The sequence below is a fragment of the Triticum aestivum genome, chromosome 5A, assembly GCF_018294505.1.
Source record: "Triticum aestivum cultivar Chinese Spring chromosome 5A, IWGSC CS RefSeq v2.1, whole genome shotgun sequence".
In the NCBI taxonomy this organism is placed as follows: domain Eukaryota; kingdom Viridiplantae; phylum Streptophyta; class Magnoliopsida; order Poales; family Poaceae; genus Triticum; species Triticum aestivum.
This window is the reverse complement of record NC_057806.1, coordinates 45,572,627-45,592,009: the sequence shown is the minus strand read 5'-3', so window position 1 is coordinate 45,592,009 and position 19,383 is coordinate 45,572,627. Positions and strand designations below refer to the sequence as shown.

Genomic DNA, 19,383 nt, shown 5'->3' with positions numbered 1-19,383 from the left:
GGAGTTCGGCCTCTGTCCATTCGACGATGAAGTCAGCCAGTACTTGGGATTTGATAGCTCGATGTGGTTTGTATGTAATATCAACTAGAAGACGCTCAATGGCCCATTTGGCAATCCGGCTCATGGCATCGCGGTTGTTTATTATGTCGTTGAGTGGTACTATAGAAGCCACCATAATCGAGCACTCTTGGAAGTAGTGACGGAGCTTTCGGGATGCCATGAAGACCGCGTATGCTATATTTTGATAATGGGGGTACCGGGGTTTGCATGGTGTAAGGACAGTGAATACGTAGTATACTGGCTTCTGAAGCTGGAATTTGTGTCCGGCCTGGTCTTGTTCAACGACGAGCATGGCACTCACCACTTGATGTGTTGCCGATATGTATAATAACATCGGTTCACCGACGTCTGGCGCGGCCAGGATTGGGTTGCTCGCCATAAGGGTTTTTATTTCTTCCAGTCTGGCTGTCACCGCGTCCATCCAGTCGAAGTGACCGGTTCGCCGTAGAAGGCGATAGAGTGGCAGTGCCTTTTCTCCCAATCTGGAGATAAAGCGGCTTAGAGCTGCCACGCAGCCCGCAAGTTTTTGGACTTGTTTAAGGTCTGTTGGCGTAGCCAATTGTGACAGAGCTCGGATTTTGGCTGGATTTGCTTCAATTCCTCTATTGGAAACGATGAAGCCCAGCAGTTTTCCCGCAGGGACGCTGAAAACGCACTTTTCCGGATTGAGTTTAATATCATACGCGCGAAGGTTGTCGAATGTGAGACGTAAATCGTCTATTAATGTCTCGACGTGCTTGGTTTTGATGACGACGTCGTCGACATAAGCTTCAACTGTCTTGCCGATCTGTTTATCCAGGCATGTTTGAATCATGCGTTGGTATGTGGCGTCGGCGTTCTTAAGCCCGAAGGGCATGGTGTTGAAGCAGAATGGCCCATATGGGGTAATGAATGATGTTGCAGCTTGATCATACTCCTTTATTTTTATTTGATGGTATCTGGAATATGCGTCAAGGAAACACAATGAGTCGTGTCCTGCGGTAGCATCGATGATTTGATCGATGCGGGGGAGAGGGAAGGGATCTTTAGGGCAAGCCTTGTTGAGGTCTTTAAAATCGACACACAGGCGCCAGGATTTGTCCTTCTTTGGTACCATCATTAAGTTTGCCAGCCAATCCGGATGTTTTATTTCTCTAATGAATCCGGCCTCAATTAGCTTGGCTAACTCCTCTCCCATGGCTTGCCATTTGGGTTTGGGAAAGTGCCACAGTGCTTGTTTGACTGGTTTATATCCCTTTAATATATTGAGACTATGCTCGGCCAGTTTACGTGGGATTCCAGGCATATCGGAAGGGTGCCAGGTGAATATATCCCAGTTTTCGCGAAGGAAATCCCGTAGCGCGGTGTCGATCATTGGGTCTAGTTGTGCTCCAATAGATGTTGTTTTCTTGGGGTCCATTGGGTGGACCTGGAATTTGACTATTCCTTCTGCCGGCTTGAAGGAGGTCGATTTTGGGTTGTTTGTCTAAGATCACATCATTTTTATCCACCGTACAGTGCATCGCAGTTAATTCTTCGACCGCGAGGGCTTCAGATAATGCCTCAAGGGCCAGGGATGCGGTTTTATTTTCGGCGCGGCGTGCTATGTCCGGATCACTAACAAGTGTGATTATGCCGTTTGGTCCGGGCATTTTGAGCTTCATGTACCCGTAATGAGGTATAGCTTGGAAGCGTGTAAAAGCGTCCCGCCCCAGCAGGGCGTGGTATCCGTTGTTGAAAGGAGCCACTTGGAAGGTGATCTCTTCAGACCGATAATTCTCCGGCGTGCCGAATACCACGTCAAGTGTGATTTTTCCCGCTCACCGTGCCTCCCGACTAGGAATGATTACTCGGAAAGTCATGCTGCTTTGCTTGATGCGGCTCTTGTCTATTTCCATTTTGTGGAGTGTATCCTCATAGATGAGGTTTAGTCCGCTGCCGCCGTCCATGATGACCTTGGCGAGTCTAAAGTTGTCCACGATGAGACTAAGGACTAATGCGGCTGGCGCTCGGACTGTCTTGTATTTTGGTTCGTCCCCGGCATTAATGGTTATAGCCGTGTTGTTCCAAGGGTTTATCACGGCGATTTGATAGACTTCGGCAAGGCCACGGAGTGCCCTTTTGCGCTTACTATTTGAAGTGAATGTCTCGAAGACCGTCAATACTCTGGGGTCGTCGTCTTTTGGAGGGTTTTGATCTGGGACGTTTTTGGTAAGGATGTCCTTGCCGCTCTTCGCTACCTATCGGAGTATCCAACATGCTCTAAGGCTGTGGGTTGGTATGGTTTCCGCTGTTGTGTGTATTTTGCATGGGCCATCAAGCCATCCCTCCAGAATGGTTCCATGCCGCGTAATGGATTTATGTTTCTTGGCTATTAGACTGGGTGTGTCATGGGAATGTGTCCTTTTCGCCTTGACCAGCGGTTGAGTTGGGACCGATGGCCCCCAACAAGGTGCCTGATCCTTCCAAGCGCTTTCCATTGCGCTGTACTTCTGTACGATATTTGCCAAGTCAGTGAAGTGTAGTTTACGACGGCTATTAATGGCATTGAGGATTCCTTCATTCGTGCAATTGTTGCAGAACGCAAATATCATGTCCTCGTCGCAACAATCTTTAACCTTATCCTTGACAAGGAGGAACCTGGCCCAGAAGTGGTGGACCGTTTCCTGAGACTGCTATTGTATGCTCATGAGAGCGCTTACGTCTGGGTGGGTGGGTGGAATTGAATTCGGACCCTGACCCGATCGATGATCCGGAGTTTGAAGGTTTTCCAGGCTCGACAGTCCGGGCTCCAGAGTATCTTCTGGTTGTCTATGCCCGATGTCCGATTCTATGTTCAGAAGGCCAGTCACCTCCTTTTGCTGGTGGGTGTCCGGCCCTGCGGGGTCGGCGATCCGGACATAGTCCTTCTTTAGTATAGGGGAAGAGTTACCATCTTGCTCCTCGACTACTGCTACCTGGTGAGTGCCCGGTGGAGATTTGATTTCTCTTCGGTCGGGTTTAAGCCCGATCCGATCGTAATCTGTGGCGACCCCCAGGGCGATGATGCGATCAAGGAGCTCGTTTAAAGACGAAAACTCCGCCGAATCCATCTGCTTGGAGTGTTTGGAGTCGATGCGAAGGGGATTTTCGATGTCCTGAGAAGTCATCGTTCGCTTAATGGCCGAGCGGGCGGTCATGGTAAAGCCGCCCAGCCGGAGTGTTTGGCCTGGGGTCAATTCTCCTCCGGCGGCGATATTGTCTTTAAAGACGAGGCGAGTCATCGATCCTGTCGTCGACGGCACAGTGGAACTCTCAATGAAAGCACCAATGTCGGTGTCAAAACCGGCGGATCTCGGGTAGGGGGTCCCGAACTGTGCATCTAAGGTTGATGGTAACAGGAGACAGGGAACACGATGTTTAGCCAGGTTCGGGCCCTCTCTATGGAGGTAACACCCTACTTCGTACTTGATTGATCATGATGAATATGAGTATTACAAGAGTTGATCTACCATGAGATCATAATGGCTAAATCCTAGAAGTCTAGCCTGTATGACTATGGTAATGAGTCTTTCCTTTCGGACTAAGTCCTCCGGTTTATATAGACACCGGGGAGATCTAGGGTTACACAAGGTCGGTTACAGAGAAAGGAATCTACATATCCGGTCGCCAAGCTTGCCTTCCATGCCAAGGAGAATCCCATCCGGACACAGGTACGGTCTTCGGTCTTCGTATCTTCACGGCCCATCAGTCCGTCCCATGGCTAACAGGCCGGACGCCCGAGGACCCCTTAGTCCAGGACTCCCTCACTAGCAGCTGCTAGAAATGACTTGTTAGGCTTTGTGAGATTTTTCTCTATATACAGAAGTATGTGACGTTTCTCTCATAGCAAACAACTGATTTTCCCTTGAAAGCAAACAACCAATCCTTCTCTTCTCACCTTAAAAAACAATTCACCCTCTCACTCGTCGCACGATGCAACGGTCACACTCACATCTCAATTCCCTGGCGTGCTCTGCCCACCACGGCTTCTCATTGTCGCATCCCCTCGACGCCACGCCATTTAGCTCGCACCTTGCTCTCAGCGCCACGCCCCCTCCTCTCCATGACGCCGCCCACCCCCTCCTCTCCCCTCCACGACATCCCAGGCCGATTCTCGGTGCCAAGGACGGCACACCATCATAGCCGAGGGTTACCACCACGATGACACAACCTTCTGCTCACCACAACGCCGCACCTTCTCCAACAACATATCCCTCTAGTGTTTGTAGATGATGGATGCTGATTTGTAATTGCCAAAGAAACAACCAGTGTAGCTTCCTGTTTGACAGCATAGTAGTCAGAGAAATAACCTTGCATACCTAGTTCACATGGTCATGATATCATGATTAAACTAGATTTAACCATAGTGGTCTCTACAGTTCAGAAAGAAGTGGTTAATTTGGCGCAAGATAGATAACATAATTCTGAAAAAAAAACTCCATAATTTTTTTCAGCCAAACCAAAAAATAATTTAGTTAGAGGAGATAGTAAATAAAATACCCCTTCAATTCTAGAATTGTTATAGAGGCGTCACAACTATGCTACTACTACACAAATGTATGAAACTTTTTGAAATTAAATTATCATATCTAAACTCAAAACATCGGGGCATCCTTAATTCATACATTCAGAGCAATGCAAACCTCCTAAACATGCTGGACCTATGTGCTAGAAACTTCTAAAAATTTTGTAAAGAAATAGCAAATTCATGAACCATACATGACCTAATTAAGCCCTAGTAAGGATAAATTAGTGTCTATATGAATGCAACCACGTATGTTTTATCTCTGTGTCTTCTACGTAATCCAATTCATATGATACCCTTGGTTTTCCTGAACTTGATGGGTAACAATCTTCAAATATCCCGAGGGAAGAAAATTATTTGAAAGCTGCACTCTAACCTGCAACAATAAGGGGAGAAAATTAAAATACACATTTTCTATTAAAAATGATCACCATGATCTTAAATAAGCAAATAGAGCATTAATCGTTTTACACCGTGAGGTATACAAAACAAATGAGGTACGGGGCGACTTCGCGGGCAACGACATGGGCGGTCTCTCCCGCCGGGGAACAACGGGTAGGAGGGTGATTCTGGGACTCTGGGTGCTCTACGACGCCGCTGGAGACGCGGATGACAAGAATGGTGACTCAGACAGCGAGGAGTCGCCGGCGAGTTCGCCAACGCCCACGGACGCAATTTGCGAGGCATTCGGGTTGGTTACTCCGAGAAGGAGGTGTCACTGCTCGTCGACTTGGCGATCCCCCGCGACGATCTGGCTAGGCAGGGACTGAAGGAGGAAGACACCGTCGAGATAGTCCGTCGGGTCGTCCGTCGTCGTATGACGGCTTCGGCGATCAGGCCTTGGCGAGGTCCTCTACCCAAGGTGAGACTCCCCACACCTACCTTGTCTGATTATTTCGAGGCGGGAGCGTGGAAGTTGGTTCAGAGAAAGAAGAAGAAGAAGCTGGCGGCGGCGGCGGCGGTGCCGGCGGCGGCGGTGCCGGCGGCGGCGGTAGATTGGCTGAGATCCGTGCAGCGTGGATCCAGCGTTTGAATTTCTTGTTGGGCTCTGGTGGGCCTGATGTGGATGCTATGGCTGGGGGCCGGTTTGCTGATGGGTGTGAAGCCCAGAAATTGCCGGTACAGAGTGGGCCGGGGTTAGCTGGGTCAGAGGTGCCCGCTTCCGGACAGGCGCCGGAGTTGCCCGGTTAGGTTGTCGACGCGGTGACGGTGCTGGCTAATGCTGTGGTGCCGGTGCCCATGACTGAGCCCTTGGTGACGGGTGCTGTCAGTGCCGCCGACAAGACAGATGCACATAGAGCTTCAAAGTGGGCTCGTAAAAAGGAGAAGATGTTGTGTTATCGATGTGGTGAGAGGGGCACTTTATAGCTGAATGTGTGACCGGGTTATGTGATACTTGCCTCAAGCCAGCGCATGACACGGGGGAGTGCCTGATACTGCATGATCATATGCCGAGTATTACCATTTATGGAGTTTATTTTGCCGGGTTGATGTTTTTTGAGTCTCCTAGTGCGAGGGAGATCCCAGAGGAGCCCCAGAGCACCACCACGGGGATTGTCAAAGTCACAAAAGGTGATGTGTCTGAGGCTCAGATTATGCGGAGGCTCAGTGAGTTAGCTCCAGGTAATTTTCAGTGGGAGCTTATTCTACTCAGGCCAATATGTATAAGGTTGATTTCCCTACAGTAGAGGACTTCGAGCGTCTTCTAAGTTTTGGGTTGTGCAGAGTACCTGGCACTGAGTGCATCCTCGAGTTCCATGAGTGGAAGAGGGTTGAGCCACAGGGCAAGCCTCTCACTCAGGTCTGGTTATGTTTCTCGGGGGCTCCCTTGAAGCCGCTTCAGGATGCTCGGGTTGCTGCTAGCTTGGGGATACTGGTCGGGAAGACCGAGAGGGTGGACATGGCCTTTACCCGAGCCAACGGGGTGGCCCTACTGTTGGGGAACGCAGTAGTTTCAAAAAATTCCTACGCACACGCAAGATCTATCATGGTGATGCATAGCAACAAGAGGGGAGAGTGTAGTCCACGTACCCTCGTAGACCGTAAGCGGAAGCGTTATGACAACACGGTTGATGTAGTCGTACATCTTCACGATCCGATCGATCCTAGCATCGAATGTACGGCACCTCCGCGATCTGCACACGTTCGGCTCGGTGTGTCCCACGAACTCTCGATCCAACTGAGTGTCGAGGGAGAGCTTCGTCAGCACGACGGCGTGATGACGGTGATGATGAAGTTACCGACGCAGGGCTTTGCCTAAGCACTACAACGATATGACCGAGGTGGAATCTATGGAGGGGGGCACCGCGCACGACTAAGACAACTGTCAACTTGTGTGTCTATGGGGTGCCCCTCCCCCGTATATAAAGGAGTGGAGGAGGGGGAGGGTCGGCCCTCTATGGCGTGCCCTGGGAGGAGTCCAACTCCCACCGGGTGTAGGATTTCCCCATTTCCCTAGTTGGAGTAGGAGAGAAGCAAGGAGGAGAGAGGGAGAAGGAAAGGGGGGCGCCCCCCTTCCCTAGTCCAATTCGGACCCAAGGGGAGGGGGCACACGGCCTGCCCTGGCCGCCCCTCTCTCTCTCTCTCCACTAAAGCCCATTAGGGCCCATATACTCCCCGGGGGGTTCTGGTAACCCACCGGTACTCCGGTAAATGCCCGAACTCACCCGGAGCCATTCCGATGTCCAAACATATTCATCCAATATATCGATCTTTATGTCTCGACCATTCTCGACCATTTCGAGACTCTTCGTCATGTCCGTGATCATATCCGGGACTTCGAACAACCATCGGTACATCAAAACACATAAACTCGTAATACCGGTCGTCACCGAACGTTAAGCATGCAGACCCTACAGGTTCCAAAACTATGAAGACATGACCGAGACTCATCTCCGGTCAATAACCAATAGCGGAACCTGGATGCTCATATTGGTTCCTACATATTCTATGAATATATTTATCGGTCAAACCGCATAACAACATACTTAGTTCCCTTTGTCATCGGTATGTTACTTGCCCAAGATTTGATCATCGGTATCTCAATACCTAGTTCAATCTCGTTATCGACAAGTCTCTTTACTCGTTCCGTAATGCATCATCCCGCAACTAACTCATTAGTCACAATGCTTGCAAGGCTTATAGTGATGTGCATTACCGAGAGGACCCAGAGATACCTCTCCGATACTTGGAGTGACAAATCATAATCTCGATCTATGCCAACTCAACAAACACCATTGGAGACACCTGTAGAGCATCTTTATAATCACCCAGTTACGCTGTGTCGTTTGATAGCACACTAAGGGCGAGTTCTTTTGCTAGCTTTTTTGGGCTTCCAAAATAATTTGCCCCCTACCCAGCTTATTCTAGAAGCCCAACCAAAATTTTCTTTTTAGAAGCCTACTAGTCAAGTCTCAACTACTAGGCTTCTAAAAAATAAATTTGGTTGGGCTTCTAGAATAAGCTAGGTAGGGGGCATCTTTTTGCAGCTTATTCTAGAAGCCACCAAAAGAACTAGCCCTAAGTGTTCCTCCAGTATTCAGGAGTTGCATAATCTCATAGTCATAGAAACATGTATAAGTTATGAAGAAAGCAATACCAACAAACTAAATGATCATCGTGCTAAGCTAACGGATGGGTCAAGCCAATCACATCATTCTCTAATGATGTGATCCCGTTTATCAAATGACAACTCTTTGTCCATGGCTAGGAAACTTAACCATCTTTGATTTACGAGCTAGTAAAGTAGAGGCATACTAGTGACACTCTGTTTGTCTATGTATTCACACATGTACTAAGTTTCTGGTTAATACAATTCTAACATGAATAATAAACATTTATCATGATATAAGGAAATATAAACAACAACTTTATTATTGCCTCTAGGGCATATTTCCTTCAGTCTCTCACTTGCACTAGAATCAATAATCTAGATTAATTGTAATGCTTCTAACATCCATGGAGTCTTGGTGCTGATCATGTTTTGCTCGTGAGAGAGGCTTAGCCAACGGGTCCGCAACATTCAGATCCGTATGTATCTTGCAAATCTCTATGTCTCCTTCCTTGACTTGATCGCAGATGAAATTGAAGCATCTCTTGATGTGCTTGGTTCTCTTGTGAAATCTGGATTCCTTTGCCAAGGCAATTGCACCAGTATTGTCACAAAAGATTTTCATTGGACCCGATGCACTAGGTATGACACCTAGATCGGATACGAACTCCTTCATCCAGACTCCTTCATTTGCTGCTTCCGAAGAAGCTATGTACTCCGCTTCACACGTAGTTCCCGCCACGACGCTCTGCTTGGAACTGCATCAACAGACAGCTCCACCATTCAATAAAAATACATATCCAAATTGTGACTTAGAGTCATCCTGATCAGTGTCAAAGCTTGCATCGACGTAACCATTTACGACGAGCTCTTTGTCACCTCGATAAATGAGAAATATATCCTTAGTCCTTTTCAGGTATTTCAGGATATTCTTGACCGTTTTCCAGTGATCCACTCCTGGATCACATCAGGTATGGTACACAACATTGCATACATGATAGAACCTATGGCTGAAGCATAGGGAATGACTTTCATTTTCTCTCTATCTTCTACAATGGTCGGGCATTGAGTCTGACTCAACTTCACACCTTGTAACACAGGCAAGAACCCTTTCTTTTCTTGATCCATTTTGAACTTCTTCAAAACTTTGTCAAGGTATGTGCTTTGTGAAAGTCCAATTAAGCGTCTTGATCTATTTCTATGGATCTTGATGCCTAATATATAATCAACTTCACTGAGGTCTTTCATTGAAAAATTCTTATTTATGCTATTCAGAAATTCAGTATCATTTCCGATCAACAATATGTCATCCACATATAATATCAGAAATGCTACAGAGCTCCCACTCACTTTCTTGTAAATACAGGCTTCTCCAAAAGTCTGTATAAATCCATATGATTTGATCACACTATCAAAGCGTATATTCCAACTCCAAGAGGCTTGCACCAGTCCATAAATGGATCGCTGGAGCTTGCACACTTTGTTAGCACCTTTTGGATCGACAAAACCATATGGTTGCATCATGTACAACTCTTCTTTAAGATATCCATTAAGGAATGCAGTTTTGACATCCATTTGCCAAATTTCATAATCATAAAATGCGGCAATGGCTAACGTCATTCGGACGGCCTTAAGTATTGCTACGGGTGAGAAGGTCTCATCGTAGTCAACTCCTTGAACTTGTCGAAAACCTTTCGCAACAAGTCGAGCTTTCTAGATAGTAACATTACCATCGGTGTCAGTCTTCTTCTTGAAGATCCATTTATTCTCTATGGCTTGCTGATAATCGGGCAAGTCAACCAAAGACCATACTTTGTTCTCATACATGGATCCCATCTCAGATTTCATGGCCTCAAGCCATTTTGCGGAATCTGGGCTCATCATCGCTTCCTCATAGTTTGTAGGTTTGTCGTGGTCAAGTAACATGACTTCCAGAACAGGATTACTGTACCACTCTGGTGCAGATTTTACTCTGTTTGACCTACAAGGTTCGGTAGTAACTTGATCAGAAGTTTCATGATCATCATCATTAGCTTCCTCACTTACTGGTGTAGGAATCACTGGAACTGATTTCTGTGATGAACTACTTTCCAATAAGGGAGTAGGTATTGTTACCTCGTCAAGTTCTACCTTCCTCCCACTCACTTCTTTCGAGAGAAACTCCTTCTCTAGAAAGGATCCATTCTTAGCAACGAATATCTTGCCTTCGGATCTGTGATAGAAGGTGTCCCCAACAGTCTCCTTTGGGTATCCTATGAAGACACATTACTACGATTTGGGTTCGAGCTTATCTGGTTGAAGTTTCTTCACATAAGCATCGCAGCCCCAAACTTTAAGAAACGACAACTTATGTTTCTTGCCAAACCATAGTTCATAAGGCGTCGTCTCAACAGATTTATATGGTGCCCTATTTAACATGAATGCAACCGTCTCTAAAGCATAACCCCAAAACGATAGCGGTAAATCAGTGAGAGACATCATAGATCGCACCATATCTAGTAAAGTACGATTACGACGTATGGACACACCATTATGCTGTGGTGTTCCAGGTGGCATGAGTTGCGAAACTATTCCGCATTGTTTCAAATGAATACCAAACTCGTAACTCAAATATTCCCCTCCATGATCAGATCGTAGAAACTTTATTTTCTTGTTATGATGATTTTCCACTTCACTCTGAAATTGTTTGAACTTTTCAAATGTTTCAGACTTATGTTTCATCAAGTAGATATACCCATATCTGCTCAAATCATCTATGAAGGTAAGAAAATAACGATACCCGCCGCGAGCATCAACACTCATCGGACCGCATACGTCAGTATGTATTATTTCCAACAAGTCTGTTGCTCGCTCCATTGTTCCGGAGAACGGAGTCTTAGTCATCTTGCCCATGAGGCATGGTTCGCAAGCATCAAGTGATTCATAATCAAGTGATTCCAGAAGCCCATCAACATGGAGTTTCTTCATGCGCTTTACACCAATATGACCTAAACGGCTGTGCCACGAATAAGTTGCACTATCATTGTTAAACTTATATCTTTTGGCTTCAATACTATGAACATGTGTATCACTACTATCAGGATTTAGTAAAAATAGACCACTCATCAAGGGTGCATGACCATAAAAGATATTACTCATATAAATAGAACAACCATTATTCTCTTATTTAAATGAATAAGCATCTCGCATCAAACAAGATCCAGATGTAATGTTCATGCTCAACGCTGGCACCAAATAACAATTATTTAGGTCTAAAACTAATCCCGAAGGTAGATGTAGAGGTAGCACGCTGACGGCGATCACATCGACTTTGGAACCATTTCCCACGTGCATCGTCACCTTGTCCTGAGCCAATCTTCGCTTAATCCGTAGCCCCTGTTTCGAGTTGCAAATATTAGCAACAGAACCAGTATCAAATACCTAGGCTCTACTGCGAGAATTAGTAAGGTACACATCAATAACATGGATATCAAATATACCTTTCACTTTGCCATCCTTATTCTCCGCCAAATACTTGGGGCAGTTCCGCTTCCAGTGACCAGTCTCTTTGAAGTAGAAGCACTCAGTCTCAGGCTTAGGTCCAGACTTGGGCTTCTTCACTTGAGCAGCAACTTGCTTGCTATTCTTCTTGAAGTTCCCCTTCTTCCCTTTACCCTTTTTCTTGAAACTGGTGGTCTTGTTGACCATCAACACTTGATGCTCCTTCTTGATTTCTACCTCTGCAGCCTTTAGCATTGCGAAGAGCTCGGGAATTGTCTTATCCATCCCTTGCATATTATAGTTCATCATGAAGCTCTTGTAGCTTGGTGGCAGTGATTGAAGAACTCTGTCAATGACACTATCATCAGGAAGATTAACTCCAATGTGAAGGTAAAAGAAGCGGAAGATGAAAATATGAATATGAAAGAGAAAAGGAAGCAAAATAAAAAAGAAGGTGATAAGAAAAAAGAGGAGAGTCATAAGACCTCTAAGAAGATGGCTAAGTACAAGGACGAGAAAGAGAAGAAAATGAGAGCTAATGAGAATAAATAAATTAAGGAGGAGGGGGTCGGAGGGAAAGGGACGGAAATGAGAAGAAGGTGAAGGCACATAAAGAAAGAGAGGAGGCGAATGAGAATGAGAAAGAAGAGAAGGAGCAGCTAGAAAATAAGAAATATATTGAGGAGCAACAAAAGGAGATAGATGAGCAGAAGGGAAGGAAGGAGAGTGATAAAGGGGAGGAAAGAGATGAGAAGGACCATAATGACAATATTTTCTGCCCTCAATTCTAAAGGACGATTTATCCATGGAACAAGTGGTTGGTTTTCTTGATTCATAAAAAAATTAAAGTGACTAACTCATGTTTGGTGGTCCATTTTTATCTACCATATTTGCATGATCGTTGTCAAGATTCTCTTTTCCATTGAGGTCCACTTTAGGAATGGTGCTTACTAATTTGACAAAGTTAAGATTGTACATAGTCTTTTTTATCACAATTTTTGTTCGAGTAGTTATTGATATGTTTCAAAGATGGACTATACTGTGTTTCCTGACTTTAAAAATGAGTAAAAGAGAGATAACATATACACACATATATGAGTATGTTATATCCTAATATAATCTGCTTCATGAAAGTTGATATTATTCGTATTTACTGTTTTGTAGATTGTAAAGAAAAGACACACATGTAATATTTCCCCCAAAATATAATGCATGTTTGGATAGGGGATTTGCACCCAACCCTGGCATTAGTTCAGATTGATTATTTACACCACTAGCTATCACCCAACTCTTGAAATCAATCTCCAAGACTACTATCGATCATGTCACTAATAAAGGGCTAGAATTGATCACCTTTGACGGGTGCCGGGCCCATCACTAATCTGTTGAGCTCGACATGTGTGTGTGTATATACATATATTCTTAGACATTAATTAAATGATAACATATGTTGCAGCCAATTCCACTGGACTTCCACAAATACTTGGAAGAGTATACCAGAGTGGTTTCCTTGAGAGGTCCAAGCGGGAACAAATGGCAAGTAGAGCTGGATAAAATGTCCGGGGAGCTAAGCTTTGTGTGTGGATGGAAGGAGTTTCTCTCAGACCATCGCGTCATGTATGACTGCCTGCTAGTATTCTATTATGATGGGCAGTCATAGTTCTCAGTGAAAGTGTTCTTGCCATTGTTCTGCGAGGACCCGTACGCGTTGCTCGACCATCCGCAACGCATGGAGGCTGCCATGGCCATTGATGATGAGAAAGGGCACACGTGCACCAATGCAGATGGTGCCCCACAAAATGATGATGATGACGAAGAAGAACCAACCTCTCAAGAATATGAAGGGGGCGATGACATGAGCATCGATGCAGATGACACTGTTTCGCAAGAGGAAGTGGAAAACACATTCTTAGAAAGTCCAGATAAAAAGGAAGAAAGTGAATGGCGCATGTCCTGCAACGACACAGTGGAACCAGAACCATTATAGCAACATGAGGAGGATCGGTCCAAGATCAACCGTGCCCCTGTCACTAGGTAAGACGATGGTTTTGTGGTCAAGAAGAGGGCTAGGTCCAGGAAGGCTGATGATATCATAGTAGAACTGGACCGATCAAACAAGCCCAAGGTTGCGGAGAGGAAAAGGCCTGAAGCCCCACCTTGTGATTTGGCTTCTGAGAGAGAAGCATCAAGTGACGGTTTAGCAGGTAATTAAGAAGAATCCTCCCATCGATCGATCTATTTCAAAGTGGTAGTACTTTTTTCATATGTACTGATATGATATGGCTTGATGTTGTAAAATGATTTCTTTGCACTTGGTAATGAGCTAACATGTGTCTGTGTGCACATTGAACTGTAAGCATAATCGGAGCATCGTCCACCCAAGAAGTCCAAGGCTGATGGGGCAAAGTCTCCATCTGGAGAATGATACATCCCAAATGTATCTACTTTTCCAAACACTTTTGCTCTTGTTTTGGACTCTAATTTGCATGATTTGAATGGAACTAACCCGGACTCATGTTGTTTTCAGCAGAATTGTCATGGTATTATTTTTGTGCAGAAATAGAAGTTCTCGGATTGAGCTAAAATTTATGGAGAATATTTCCAGAATATACTGGAGGGCACCACCCAGGAGCCACAAGCTCAGGGGGCGCGCCCACCCCCCAGGGTGCGCCTGGTGAGCTTGTGGGCCCCTGGAGCCTCCGGCAACCCTAATTCCAACTCCATAAGTATCATCTTGCGGAGAAAATCAGAGAGAAGGAATCATCGTGTTTTATGATATGAATCCGCCGCCACCTCCTGTTCTTCATCGGGAGGGCTGATCTGGAGTCCGTTTGGGGCTTCGGAGGGTGGAAATCATCGTTGTCATTATCATCAACCCTTCTCCATCAACAATTCTATGATGCTCACCACCAGGAGTGAGTAATTCCTTCATAGGCTTGCTGGAAGGTGATGGAGTTGGATGAGATTTGTCACGTAATCGAGTCAATTTGTTAGGGCTTGATCCCTAGTATCCACTATGTTCTGAGATTGATGTTGCTATGACTTTGCTATGCTTAATGCTTGTCACTAGGACCCGAGTGCCATGATTTCAGATCTGAACCCTCTATGTTTCATGAATATATTTGATTTCTTTGTCCTATCTTGCAAGTTGTATGCACCTATTATGTGTTATGATTCGCATACCCCAAGGTGAAAAAATTGGGATTCTTTCCGGTGATTACTATAGTATGAGGAGTTCATGTATTCACTATGTGTTAATGCTTTGTTTCGGTTCTCTATTAAAAGGGGGCCTTAATATCCCTTAGATTTCCTTATGGACCCCGCTGCCACTGGAGGGTAGGACAAAACATGTCATGCAAGTTCTTATTATAAGCACATATGACTATATACTGAATACATGCCTACATTACATTGACGAATTGGAGCTATTGTGTATTGCTCTAGGTTGTGATTTTTATATGATGAATACAATCCAACAAAATTATCCATCGTTGATCCAATGCCTACGCTTTTCTCATATTGGTCTTTGCTAAGTTACTTTCGTTGCTGCTACTATTACAATCACTACAAACTACTAGTGTTACTGTTATTGTTCCTATCACTATTGTTACTGTGCTACTAAACACTTTGCTACATAAGTAAAATTTCCAGGTGTGGTGGAATTGACAACTCAACTGCTAAGGCTCATAAATATTCTTTGCCTCTCCTTCTATCAAATCAATAAATTTGGATGAAATACTACCCTCGAAGACTATCGCGATCCCCTATACTTGTGGGTTATCAGGACTCGACTTCAAAGGGAGGACCACCAAGTGTCACTTTGAAAGGTAATTAATTAAGATTAACCCTCTGATCCATTGATTTCAAACTAACTATTCTGATGGCTTGATGTTGTAAAATGATTTATATGCTCTTCTTCGATCGGAATGTATATGCTCATTTTCATCGGAATTTATATGCTCTTGTTATCAAGCTAACATGTACCTGCTTGCACATCGAGTGGAAGCAGAACTGGAGCCTCATCCACCCAAGAAGTCTAAGGCTGAGGGGGAAAAGTCTACTGCTTCAGCTTCTAAAGGAGCATAATCAAGTAATAGTTTGGCAGGTAAGTAAGACGAAGCCTCCAATCGAGAATCGATTTCAAGATAAGTAGTGATGTTTTACGTATATATTTGTTTGAGATGGCTTAAATTTCAGTGTCAGTTTTGACTCTGCTAGCTAGATAGTAATGTATTTTACATTGTAAAATGATTCCTATATATGCTCTTGTCATCGAGCTAACTTGCGCACATATATGTAGTTCCTACAGGTATATTTGCACCAGAATCCATGTGCATGGACTTAACCACGTTGCACAAATCTTTTGGTAACAAGCATGCACCGTAGAGTCAATTCCCGATGTTCAACAGGAGTATTCTTTCTTCCCTCCTGTAAGGGTGTGGTTCTATCACACTATACCACTGATTAGTGAATAGAACAAAATTTGAACAGAACTATCTTCATAATTTGCATCTTGTTTTATACTTAGTTATCATCAAGGTTCAGAGAAGGCCGGAATTAAAGTTGCAGAGACGTCGAGTAACCCAAAGGGACAAGGAAGATGCCATGAACAGGGCATGGAGGTTCCAATCCAAGAGGCCCTTCGTGATCAAGGAAATGAAGCAAACCGATGTCTATGCCTTGTACTTCATGGTAATTAATCAAATTCTTCTCTGCATACACATATTCTAAAACTGCATTGCTCGCTTACTGGTCGACTTGGGACACCGTAGATCATCCTAGACATGTTCGTGAAAAGTTTCCTCCCAAAGGATAGCAGGAAGATGACGCTATGGGACCCTCAGCGAAGCCGTGGAAGGTGTTGTACGAGTACACTGATAGCGAGTGTCCCCACGTGGCATTCAACGTCGGCTGGGGTGCGTTCGCCATGGAGAACAACATGGATAAGTGGGGCGTGTGCGTGTTCGAGCTCCTGGACCATGACTACAACATCAAGCTGCACGTCTATAGGGTCATGCTGGAGATCACTAATACGTCCATTTTGCATCATGTTTTTATGTTGATATTTATTGCATTATGGACTATTATTACACTTTATGATGCAATTCTCATGCCTTTTCTCTCTTATTTTGCAAGATTCGCATGAAGAGGGAGAATACCGCAGCTGGAATTCTGGACCGGAAAGGAGCAAATCTGAGATCCCTATTCTGCACAACTCCAAATGTCCTGAAACTTTACAGAGAATTATTTTGGAATATATTAAAAAAATATTGGGCGAAGAAATACCAGGAGGGGACCCACCAAGTGGCCATAAGCCTGGGGGGCTGAGCTTGTGGGCCCCCTGGCCAGCCTCCGGTGCCCATCTTCTGCTATATGAAGGGTTTTGAGCTAGAAAAAATAGAGATAAGACTTTTGGAATGAAGCGCCGCCGTCTCGAGGTGGAACCTGGGCAGAAGCAATCTAGGTCTCCGGCGGAGCGATTCCATCGTGGAAACTTCCCTCCGGGAGGGGAAAATCGAAGCCATCGTCATCACCAATCTTCACCAACATGTTCACCAGAACCATCTCATCTCAAACCCTAGTTCATCTCTTGTATCCAATCTTTGTCTCAAAACCTCATGTTGGTACATGTGGGTTGCTAGTAGGTTGATTACTCCTTGTAGTTAATGCTAGTTGGTTTATTTGGTGGAAGATCGTATGTTCAGATCCTTAATGATATTCAATACCCCTCTGATCATGAACATGAACATGCTTTGTGGTTAGTTACTTTTGTTCCCGAGGACAAGGGAGAAGTCTTGTTATAAGTAATCATGTGAATTTGGTATTCGTTTGATATTTTGATGAGATGTATGTCGTCTTTCCTCTAGTGGTGTTATGTGAACGTCGACATGACACTTCACCATGATTTGGGCCTAGGGGAAGGCATTGTGAAGTAGCAAGTAGATGATGGGTTGCTAGAGTGATAGAAGCTTAAACCCTAGTTTATGTGATCCATTAGTATCTTCCCGCCTTCAAAATTCAAAATAAATAGAAAATAAAAAAGTTAGTGATGGCGCACCTGCCCTCGGTGCGCCATTACTATGCCGTATATATGGCTGGGCGTGGTCCTCTCCTCCTTACCTCTTCATTCTTCTCCTCCACTCCACCTCTCCTCCACTCCATCTCCTCCTCTCCTCCACTCCATCTTCCCTTCTCTCCTCCACCATACTACCCTCCTCCTCTCCGGCGACCTCCTCCTCCTCTCCGGCAACCTCCTCCTCCCTCCTCTCCTCCCATCCCCTCATGGTTTCTCCTTCCTCCTCTCCGATGCTCCGGTGAACTCCTCTCCGGCGACCTCCTCCTCCTCCTCTCCGGCGAACTCCTCCTCCTCCTCTCCGGCGATGTAGGCGAGCGCCTCTCCGGTGACCTCCTCCTCCTCCTCTCCGGTGAACTCCTCTCTGGCAAAAGAACACGGCAAAAGAACGTACAAGATCCAAAAACAGGAACAAAATTTGAAATAATATCGTGCCAAAAAACGAGCAAAAAAATGAGCAAAAAATGGGCAAAAAAATCACGATCCAGATCCAAATTCAAAATTCAAAAATAGCAATGGCGCATGGTGGGGGTTAGACGATGCGCCACTACTATTTTCCCGCCTTCAAAATTTAAAAATACTAATGGCGCACCAGTGGCCTATACTAATGGCGCACCATGGCCTATACTAATGGCGCACCAGTGGTGCGCCATTAGTATACCAGATACTAATGGCACACCAGTGGTGCGCCATTTGTAAAAAAATACTAGTGGCGTGATACTAATGGCGCACCAGTGATGCGCCATTAGTAGGCAAAACTGGTGTGCCATTAGTAGCCATTTTCCTAGTAGTGTCGTTGTATTATGTGCCAGCTTGAGTTGTGCCTAAGGTATGATTTATATTTATTTGGATCCACCGTTTTAGTAGAATGATGTATGTCTTACTGATATTCGTTTGTGTTACTGTGTGTGCCAGCTATGATCCAGGAATAGCACAGTGAGCACAGAGACTTGGATTCTACCAAATCCGGGTCGTGACACTACCTGTCCTTGGAGTCTCTTTCTGTGATGTCCGTCGATGTACGCTCCCTAGGTTGTCCGAGGCCCTTCTTGTTGCCGGTGATTTACCTCAATGTGTCCTTGGCCTTCTTTAGATGACAGTCTTCTTGCCGTGCGAGGCCATCCGAAAACCAGGGGGTTGTCGGGATCAATGTCATGTTGGCAAGCTGCTGGTAGTACCCTTTAGCCAAGTTGCATTGGTGTGATTTTCGGTTGTCATTGATGGGCCAATGATGCTATACCTACGTAATCAATCTACGTAATACTGCGTATTTCCTTTCTAAACTAATCAGGCCCCCATGATATTACATAGGTGTAGCAAAGTCCTTGATGGGCTCTGCATTTGGCCGGTGAGGTGCCGGTAAATGTTGTGCTTGACCTTGGTCAGGCGGGTGACGAAAACATACGCGTACCTCGTTCTCTTCCTTGGAAGCGTTGTTTTCGGACCCCTCTCCTTCAAACCGATGATATCATCATACATCGCTGGGCCTAGCAACTGGAGTGTCCCGTGGGAGCGGTGGCGTGCTTGGTGAGTGGTGTCATGGCGCTTCGGGAAGGCTTTTGCTCATTGCTAGGAACAAGCAAGCTCCTTTTGTTTAGTGTTTTATTTAGTGGTGCCTCGTTCATGTTTTTAGTTCCTTGTTCACCCGAATGAGCTTCTTTTATATAGCTGACATCCTCTTGGAATAGGCTTTCT

At 45.2% G+C, this 19,383-nt stretch overlaps 1 pseudogene; it reads left to right on the top strand.

The window, feature by feature from the left end:
• Positions 1-5,109: 5,109 nt before the first annotated feature.
• On the top strand, positions 5,110-18,628 carry LOC123101201 (B3 domain-containing protein Os02g0598200-like; annotated as a pseudogene).
• The last annotated feature ends 755 nt before the right edge of the window (positions 18,629-19,383 follow it).